Source organism: Triturus cristatus, chromosome 4_1 (genome assembly GCF_964204655.1).
Source record: "Triturus cristatus chromosome 4_1, aTriCri1.1, whole genome shotgun sequence".
In the NCBI taxonomy this organism is placed as follows: Eukaryota; Metazoa; Chordata; class Amphibia; order Caudata; family Salamandridae; genus Triturus; species Triturus cristatus.
This window is the reverse complement of record NC_140585.1, coordinates 517,914,239-517,923,305: the sequence shown is the minus strand read 5'-3', so window position 1 is coordinate 517,923,305 and position 9,067 is coordinate 517,914,239.

Genomic DNA, 9,067 nt, shown 5'->3' with positions numbered 1-9,067 from the left:
CCTTCGAGTCCCTAATGGAACTGAAAAATGTTGACACAAGAACTAGAAATTATTTTATTCTGTCAGGACCTTAGGCTTCAGATTATGCTTGTTCAAAGCTTTTCCAATACCCTGAAACCACATCAATATGAATAAGTGCTACATAGATAAATTTGTGGAGAAGTAGAAGAATATATGGATCAAGGAACGGGTAAGTAAGTGTGTGCAGTGAATACTAAGTGCATGAACTGATCAATGGATGAATAAGATAAGAAGAGCACATGAATGGACAAATAATTGAGCAAGTAGATGAGAGAACGGATGCTTATATATGAGTTAGTGAGTGCATGAAAAGATAAGTGCATGGATGAATGAGTGGGTGGGTAAATGAATGAATGAATGGATGGATGAGTGGGTGTATAACGTTGCCCTGAATCATTACAGTTTCTGGCAGAGGAAGCTGAAAGTTTGGTAGGACATGTAAGAGGAGGCAACCCAGACAAAACAGACACATGTGTAAAAGAATAGAGCAGCCTATTGAGAGGCAGTAGATCTGACCTGAGGAAATATGAATTTTGTGATCAGTTATGTCCCCTATCGTAGACCCCAACGGCTCCATGTGCATGTTACAAGTACATGTATGTTCCCTCCGGTTCCAGTTATGAAGACGCAAATACATGTGCGTCCACCGTCAACATGTCCTCTTTCAGATCCGCCATGAATGGGTCAGATATTCCATTCCTAAGTATGAAAGGCCACCGACTTTATGTGGTTCACTTTCCACATTTTACAGTTCAGGCGTGTAGGCCCTGAATTCTGCCATCAAGCCTTTTCCTGCCTTCTGCCTCTGACAGCTCCAGTCCGAACCTGCATCTGTATCCATGAACTTTGTCCTACTCCCTGCGCGGCTAACGGTGCCTGATCCAGCCTGTTGCCTGCCAAAAACTGTATTTCACCTTCAAGATTATCTGCTCCGCTCCTCATCCGATGCATTCCTGTCTAGTAGTTTAGGTAAACATTCTTCCAGCTACCGTGCAAAGGGCCAGGCCTCACTGTCCTCATGCAAATAATTCATAGCCCCGTTACTATGGAGGATTCCTGCCCCCTCGCATCTCATGTAGACACTTAGACGCTTGTACACGCACTAACAGTCAGTATAGAATAGATTCCGTCCGAGAGACCTTTCCTTTTGGATAATACAGTTCTTTAAACATAAGATATTAGATATGATTTGGGATTAGGTTGACATGACCCCCCAGACTTCTGTCTCCACATGTAGAGCTAAATGTCAAGTCCCCTTCACCCTCTAGTTGCACGTCAATCACACGTCATGCGGCTGCGCACGCATCTCTGCCAAGTATTTCTGCTGACATTGCAGGATTCTCTTATGGATCCACCCACTTGTGACATCATGTTTAATAACGTATTTAGTTACGCCTATGTTTACGCCTATTTTCATTACGTATGTGTAGTATTATCTGTATTATCAGCTGTTACGCCTCTTGCATCTGTCTTAATGTAATACTTTTCATATAAATATCATTACTTGTCAATAATGTATTGCCTTCCCTTCCTGAACCTTCGTGGTGATGGAATTTGAAGCCTACAGTTCGAACTGTAATTCCTTTGTAGAGGAATAAAGCCTTTTAGAACCTCTAATACCACGGATTCTGCCTCTTATATTTACTGAGTTATTCTTACTAGACTTTACCGCATAAAAAATAGTACCGGTAATGAAATATTTACCACATAAATTGGCGCCCGAACAGGGACACTTTCTCATCTCACGCGCCGGAGGTGCGTTGCAGGCCCGGTCTCCTGCCACAGCTGAACGGACAAAAACGCGTACCTGCAGGATTTCCTGTATCTCCCTCCGGCCAAGCGGGGGTGACTGAGGCTGCGATCAACACCCAGACGAGGCGGTGAGAAGTGAGAAGTATCCCGACCAGAGCCTAGCTGAGAGAGCAAGATCCGAGGTATACAGAGGCCCACCAGGTTCCGAAGTTCCGAGTCCAGTCGAGTCGAGTCCAGTCCGGTCCAGTTTCAGTTCAGTTCCGAGGCCTTCCGTTCCGCGCTACCCGGTGAGTACCATTGCCGGGGAGGCATTTAAACGTGCACATAGGTTGTGCCGGTCAAGACGGGTTTGGGTACACAAATCCGGTCTGCACTGTTTCAGCAGTGTATCTGTACTGTTTAGCAGTATATCTAGTATGTCTTGCATATAATTCAGTATTATCTAGTATCAGTATTATGTCAGTAACTAGTTTTCTATTAATTATCATTGTTCGTTAACTGTTAAATGTTAAAAGTTTTAATACGTTCTACATATTGTGGTGTGAATGATTGTTCATTATTGTATTTATTGTATTAAGTGTGTTCAAATAATAAGGTCTAAAAATGCCGCTCTTTTCAAAACTAAGACAGATCAAAACCAGAAAAGGGGTACTCGAAGAAGCTGTTCCCATTCCACCTAGGGACACTCCAGGATACTTTATGTATCATAAACATGGCCTAGATGCCGTATTATTTCTTGATTTATGGGTGGACTACACCAAAGATTTACCAGAAAGTCAGAGATGGCCCGCAGCTGGGACCTGGGATGCAGATTGCATCATGAGAGTAGAAGAAGTATTATGGAAAAATAAAGCCAGACAGTCACAGAAAGATGCCATTGAATTATGGCGTAAAGAATCATATAGACGTACAGAAAAAGCGCTCAGACAAGAAGAGAAAGGTAGGGAGAATTCGAATAAAACCCGAGAAAATTTATTAATTGAGGAAGGTACCCGAGTAAAAGCAGAACAAGTAGATAGACAACGAAACACTCTTATGAATGGTATGTATCCTCTTCTGGCCGAAGGGTTATCCCAGGCCACCCCGGAAATACCGAAAGACTTGACGCCTCCATTACTCCCGATAAAAGCACATCCCAAAACAGCAAAAGACGTTTTCCTTTCTTCCTACTTAGATGATGTAGCTCCTGAATATGCTAATGCTCCGCCACACTGTAACGCCCTGAACGTCTCAGGATCGTTTAACAGACACGACAATGAGGACGCAACCACTAGTGAAGGGTTAGTTGTTTTAATGAAGGCAAATATAATACAAAGAATAAACAAAAGTTATAGTCACTGGAATCCTCCAGGCTAAGTACGTTACCAGCCCACAGCACGGATGGTCCTAACCGTCCTCTGCATATACGCCGGTCCCGGCGTATGCCAACAGAGGGCAGAAATGAAATGGCCGACAATGCCAATCGGTAGGCTGTGAGGGGCACGAAGAGTGTTGGGGAGAATCGAGGAGTCAGGGAAACACCCAGCCGGGGTCTCTACCTGAAGGGAGCAGCCGCTCAACCTCTTCCTCAGACTGCACCGGGACGCGGAGTCACCTCCTGGTGATGCGTCACCGATACCCCAATCACAAGCAAGAAGACTGAACCGAGAGCAGCCGCTCGATCGATCCTGTGGACTTCCGAGTCTGTAACGCGGCAAACACCTCCTGGTGTGCGTTACAGCTGGCAGTCCCTGTGTCTCTGGTCGGTCTGGGAGTTACGACTCCAACCAGCAAAAGCGCCACTGCGCTTGGACTCAGCCGAGTCAAAAAGCGAAGCTCAATGGTTGACCGGTAGAGCTTCCGGGTCCTTCACAGGTGACGATGGGGCAAGACACGGCCCAGGGAGTAACGACTCGACCTACCTCCGTTCTTGCCTTACTGGAGCACCACTCCGGAACACTGCTCTTCACGAAGCAGGTACGTCGGTGTGAACACAATATCCGACAGCGTTGTACCTCCCGGTTCCTCCCTTTATAGGGCGTGTTTTCCTTGAGTTATGTAACAGCTCTCCTGTTTACATAAGGGCGCGTTTCCTTGAGTTATGTAACAGCTCTCCTGTTTACATAAGGGCGTGTTTCCCTTGAGTTATGTAACAGCTCTCCTGTTTACATAAGGGCGTGTTTCCCTTGAGTTATGTAACAGCTCTCCTGTTTACATAAGGGCGTGTTTCCCTTGAGTTATGTAACAGCTCTCCTGTTTGCATAAGGGCGTGTTTCCCTTGCATGACAGGAATTCTTGACAGTACATCCTCCCTCTCAGCGGCTCCCCACGGGTCCAGCGCTGGCAGGAAAACGCCGATGGAACAAGGAGACCAAGCGCGGAGCATGAACCCCTTCAGCCGGTTCCCATGAATGCTCCTCCGGGCCATAGCCTTTCCACGCAACCAGGTACCACAGCTTCCCCCTGCGCCATTTGGACGCCCGTATGCCCGACACTTCATACTCCACCTCCGACTCCACGCATACCGGCCGAGGTGTCCCAGACGGCTTGGAGGGTGCTGGTTTGAGCAATGATACATGAAAGACAGGGTGTATCCGCAATGACTGGGGCAAGCACACCTTCACGTTCACAGGACCCATACACTTGGTAATTCGATAGGGGCCCATGTACTTGGGATGGAACACACTGTTCTTTCGAAACCTCATGTTTCTTGTGGATATCCAGACGTAGTCTCCAGTGCCGTACAGTGGCCCGGGCCTTCTCTTCCTATCTGCCGCAGCCTTGTATCTTCTCTTGGCCTCTATTAGGACAGCCCTTGAGCGCATCAATGTGTCTTTTATGTGTGCCACCCTGTCCGCTGTGGCGGGAATCCTGTCCTCTCTGAACGGATGTAGAAATGGCAAGAACCTGGGATGTTGGCCATAGTTGCTATAGAACGGAGATGACTGTGTGGAGCTGTGAGTGGCGTTGTTATAGGCTATCTCTGCAACCCATAGCAAGTCGACCCATTCTTCCCTGCCCTGGTCCACAAAACATCGCAGATACTGTTTGAGCGTTTGGTTCAGGCGCTCGGTTTGGCCGTCCGTTTGAGGGTGGTAGCTGGTGGACAGGGCGGTCTTAACATGCAGCGCAGTGCACCAAGTCTTCCAGAATTGCGCAGTAAACTGCGACCCCCGGTCCGACACGATCACCCCAGGTAATCCATGCAGTCGTACCACATTCTTTAGGAGTAGTGACGCCAATTCCCCCGCCGTAGGGACTCTCTTGCAGGGGATGAAGTGCCCCATTTTCGTCAAGTAATCCACCACCACCAGTATTGCCGTCATCCCCTGGTCTACCGGTAGGCCCACCACGAAGTCCAGTGATATGCTATCCCATGGTCTATCCGGGGTTGGAAGTGGATGTAAGAGCCCTTGGGTTCGGCCATGGTCGGCCTTCATGGTAGCACACGTAGGACACTCCTGTCCCCACCTCCTGACATCCACTCTCATGGTTGGCCACCAGAAATGCCGTCCCATGCTAGCCACCGTTTTTTCAAAGCCCAAATGACCTGCGCATGGAGAGTCATGGCACCAGATGAATGCTTGTTTCCTTAGCCTAGGCGTGGGTATCAATAGGCACCTGCCCTTCAGGGGTATCCCGTCCTTCAGCTGCCATTCTCTGTGACTGAGGAGCCACCTCCGCCATGCGAATGACCTGATCCCTCTCTTTATTCCCCTCAGGAAAGTATCCGGTTGGATAACCCCCAATACCATCCTCGGGGAAATGATGGAACGCTCGGTCGCAGGCAATGGTTCCTTAACTGCAGATTGACGGGACAGGGCGTCCGCCTTTCGGTTTTCCGTCCCCGGCCGATATGTGATGCGGAAGTTGAACCCCGCAAAGAAGATCATCCACCGCAGCTGCCTGGGAGAAAGGTGTCTAGTGGCCGTCATGAACTGTAGGTTCCGATGGTCCGTGTACACCGATACCACATGTCTTGCCCCCATCAACCAATGCCTCCATTCGGTGAAGGCGTCCTTGATTGCGAGAAGCTCCTTCTCCGCAATATGGTAGTTGCGTTCGGCGTCGTTGAGTTTGCGGGACATGTACGCAACGGGATGAAGCACCCCTGTGTCGTGGTTGCGTTGGGACAAGATAGCCCCCAGTGCCACATCCGACGCGTCCGCTTCCACCACGTAGGGGAGATCCGGATCGGGGTGAGCCAACACCGGCGCCTTACCAAAGGCGCTTTTCAGGGCCTCAAAGGCTTTGTTCGCTTCAGGGGACCAGACAAACTCCTTGGACTTCCTCAGTAGCTGTGTGATTGGGGCCACCACTCCTGAAAATCCATCTATGAACCGCCTGTAAAAGTTGGCGAAGCCAATGAAACTTTGGACGTCCTTCACGCTTTGGGGCACCGGCCATTCTTTCACCGCCTTGATCTTTCGTTCTGCCATCTCCTGTCCCTCTGGACTCAGCATCACTCCGAGGAATTCCACGGATGTGACGTGGAAGTCACACTTGCTGAGTTTACAAAACAGCATGTTTTCCCTCAGCTTTTGGAGCACAGCTTTGACGTGGTGTACGTGCTCCTCCACACTGGACGAATAGATGAGGATGTCGTCGATATATACGACCACGTAGATATCCAACTCCTCTCTGAATAACTCATTCAAAAAGTACTGAAAGGCTGCCGGGGCGTTGCACAGACCGAACGGCATGACGAGGTACTCAAAAAGGCCGAACCTGGTCTTAAAGGCGGTCTTCCACTCGTCTCCGTCCCTCATGCGCACCAGATGGTATGCCCCTTTCAAATCCAACTTGGTGTAGATACGAGCTTTCTTGACCTGTTCCAGAAGTACACTGATGAGAGGCAAGGGGTACCGATTTTTTATGGTTATCGCATTCAATGCCCTAAAGTCCACACAGGCTCTCAGCTCCCCATTAGCCTTCGGGATGAAGAAGAGTGGCGAGGCGGCCGGAGACTTGGACGGGCGGATGAATCCTAGCTTGAGGAGTTTATCCAGGTACCCCCGGAGATGCACGTTTTCAGGCTCCGTCAGGGCATACAGCCTGCCGCTGGGAACGCTGGCCCCTGGCACCAGGTCGATCTGGCAGTCAAACTGTCTATGTGGTGGTAGCACTTCCGCCTTCACCTCATCAAATACATCCTCAAAACTGTGATAAGCCTGGGGGAGAGCCACATCTTTTTTTGCCGCTGTAGCCACCGTCTGACTCCCGCTCTCATCTGCGTCAAGGGATTCCGTTCTTATTCCACAATGCAGGATGCAATACGGTGACGTCATTTCGATGCGATGTGTTGGCCAATCCACAAAGGGGTTGTGTTTCTGTAGCCACGGCAATCCCAATATGACGCCATATTGGGGCGCTCGGATGATGTTAAAATCGATTTGTTCCAAATGGTTCCACCCATATCTCATCGGAAGGACCCCCGTGTGCTGCCCGATGGGCCCCGTCACCAATCGCCTTCCGTCTACAGCATAGACGTCTTCGGGTACAGCTTTGGGAAGAAGCACTAGCCCTAGCCTGCATGCCTCGTTGTGGTCCATAAACATGCCAGTGGCCCCTGAATCCACCATGGCCACAACGGGTATCCACTGGTCATGCACTCCCACGTGCACCGTGATAAACAGGTGTCGTTGTCCCTTAGTGACCGAGTTGGAAAGTGAAGGGATGGATGAGTGACTCCGAGATGCCCCTTCTCTGGTCTTGGAGTCCTCTAGTTTTCCGCCGGTATGTCCACCACGGCTGTTACCGACCGGTTGGCCCGATAACGTGACGTCTTCGGTTTGGCAGGGCATTCACGTACGTAGTGGCCTTTTTTGCCACAATATAGGCACAATCCTTGTTTACGGCGTGACTCTTTCTCCGTGGCTGTGAGGCTCGCTCGTATTGCGCCGATGTCCATGGGTTCTCCCTTGGATGCGGTGGAAGTTTCAGGACTTCCCACCGTCACATAGGATGGAAGGGATTTTCCTTTTCTCCCATGATCCCCCTTTCTTTCACTTAGCCTATGTTCCAGCCGTAATACCAGGTTGATAAGGCCCTCACATGTCTTGGGTTGAGGGTCAATATGAGCCACGGCGTCCTTGAGCTCATCGCACAGCCCTTGATGGAAGAGCGCCGTCTGTTTAGCAACAGGCCACTTGGTTTCCGCAACCAGCCTTCGGAACGCGTTGAGATACTGCACCAGGTCGTTGGATCCCTGTCTCAACTCAAGCATTTCACGGTCCGCCGTGTACGAGTCAGCCCTTCTGTCGAATACCTTCAGGAATTCCTCGCGAAAAGCACCCCAATCACATAAGAGGGGGTCGTCCCTGCTCACCAGAGGTACGGCCCATTGTGCCGCGTTTCCAGCCAAATAGGATATAAGGAAAGCCACACGAGCCTGACTCGTGGGGAACGCCTTTGGTTTGCACGATAAATGTAGCGCCACTTGTGTGAGGAATACCTGCACTGTGTTAGGATCCCCACTGTACCTCTCTGGTGTCGCCAAGGGGATGGCTACCGGCATTTCCACTACTACCGCAGGGGTCTGATTCGTGAGGGAGGTGCTGGGCGTGAGCGGGTCCAATTGGATAGCATCCAGTCTGGCTTTTACATCGGCTGTTTCTTGCCTAGAGGCAGCCACTTCAACTTGCATGGCCGCTAAAGCAGCCAGCACATCATCAAGCGTTGCCATGTCTGTTATCGACCGGGAGACAGTTAGTGTTATTAAGGTCGGATATTTTGTAACGCCCTGAACGTCTCAGGATCGTTTAACAGACACGACAATGAGGACGCAACCACTAGTGAAGGGTTAGTTGTTTTAATGAAGGCAAATATAATACAAAGAATAAACAAAAGTTATAGTCACTGGAATCCTCCAGGCTAAGTACGTTACCAGCCCACAGCACGGATGGTCCTAACCGTCCTCTGCATATACGCCGGTCCCGGCGTATGCCAACAGAGGGCAGAAATGAAATGGCCGACAATGCCAATCGGTAGGCTGTGAGGGGCACGAAGAGTGTTGGGGAGAATCGAGGAGTCAGGGAAACACCCAGCCGGGGTCTCTACCTGAAGGGAGCAGCCGCTCAACCTCTTCCTCAGACTGCACCGGGACGCGGAGTCACCTCCTGGTGATGCGTCACCGATACCCCAATCACAAGCAAGAAGACTGAACCGAGAGCAGCCGCTCGATCGATCCTGTGGACTTCCGAGTCTGTAACGCGGCAAACACCTCCTGGTGTGCGTTACAGCTGGCAGTCCCTGTGTCTCTGGTCGGGCTGGGAGTTACGACTCCAACCAGCAAAAGCGCCACTGCGCTTGGACT